At 39.1% G+C, this 886-nt stretch overlaps 1 pseudogene; it reads right to left on the bottom strand.

Annotated features, from left to right (window-relative positions):
- Positions 1 to 268: 268 nt before the first annotated feature.
- On the bottom strand, positions 269 to 866 carry LOC103584043 (annotated as a pseudogene).
- Between the last annotated feature and the right edge of the window lie 20 nt (positions 867 to 886).

The raw sequence follows: 886 nt of genomic DNA, 5'->3' as shown, positions 1-886 counted from the left end.
CACCTAAGCGTGCACTAGGACAGCACAAAATCCTATTTACAAGGATTTTTAGTTTTCTTTAAAATGTATCTCAAGCATCTTTTAAAGGGTGAATTACAAATAGGCTATATCCTTAAAGAAAAAGGCTTCTAAAAGAATTATGAGATAGCTATCTAGTGCTGCCAAGAGTGGTCGTATAACCAGGCAAAGGAAACCAGCAGGATTCTGCTAACTCTGTTTTTGTGTAGCAAACTCCTCCTTACTGGTTGAGCTCTTATATCTTATTATACTACCAGCCAAACAGGTACTCCATTGTTTTGGATACAGGACTTCTATCTTTTTTTTTTTTGGTATTAGTATGTCAGAAAGAACCTGATACGTCACAAGCAGAAGCTTTGTTGTAGCAAGAGGCCTCATGGTGGAAAGCCTGATAGTACTTCCAGGTTGCGTTTGTGTACCTAAGGTTTTGGCTGGTGGTGTACAGGCTGCAGATGCAGATGATAAAGCATGTCTGTCACTGTTTTCCACAATACTTTTATCAATACGTGGTTTTGCAACAATCATAATGGATTTGCCAAAAATTCTCCCATCTTACTTAAGGCTTTCCAGGCCTGCAGTTTAGATTGTTAACAAATAGGCATCCAATTTCCTGTGTTAGACATCACGTGTTTTAAGATATTCCCATATCGTGCAAATTGTAATAATATATAGGAAGCAGATGATAGAAACACAGCCAGCCAACTGTCATCAATGTCTAAAGTCAGAGAATCTCCTTGAGTCTAAACAGGATCCAACTGAGCAGGAGACAGTGTTGTCTTTTGTGGTTGACCGATATTTGCTGGACTAAACATACTTTGCCCTGTTCCAGGAGTAGTTACCGTTAACTCCAACAAGAGGACATTACTGA

This window comes from Galeopterus variegatus, unplaced genomic scaffold, assembly GCF_000696425.1.
Source record: "Galeopterus variegatus unplaced genomic scaffold, G_variegatus-3.0.2 Scaffold38872, whole genome shotgun sequence".
Lineage (NCBI taxonomy): Eukaryota > Metazoa > Chordata > Mammalia > Dermoptera > Cynocephalidae > Galeopterus > Galeopterus variegatus.
The sequence above is the reverse complement of the archived record's forward strand: the minus strand, read 5'-3'. Positions and strand labels throughout refer to the sequence as shown.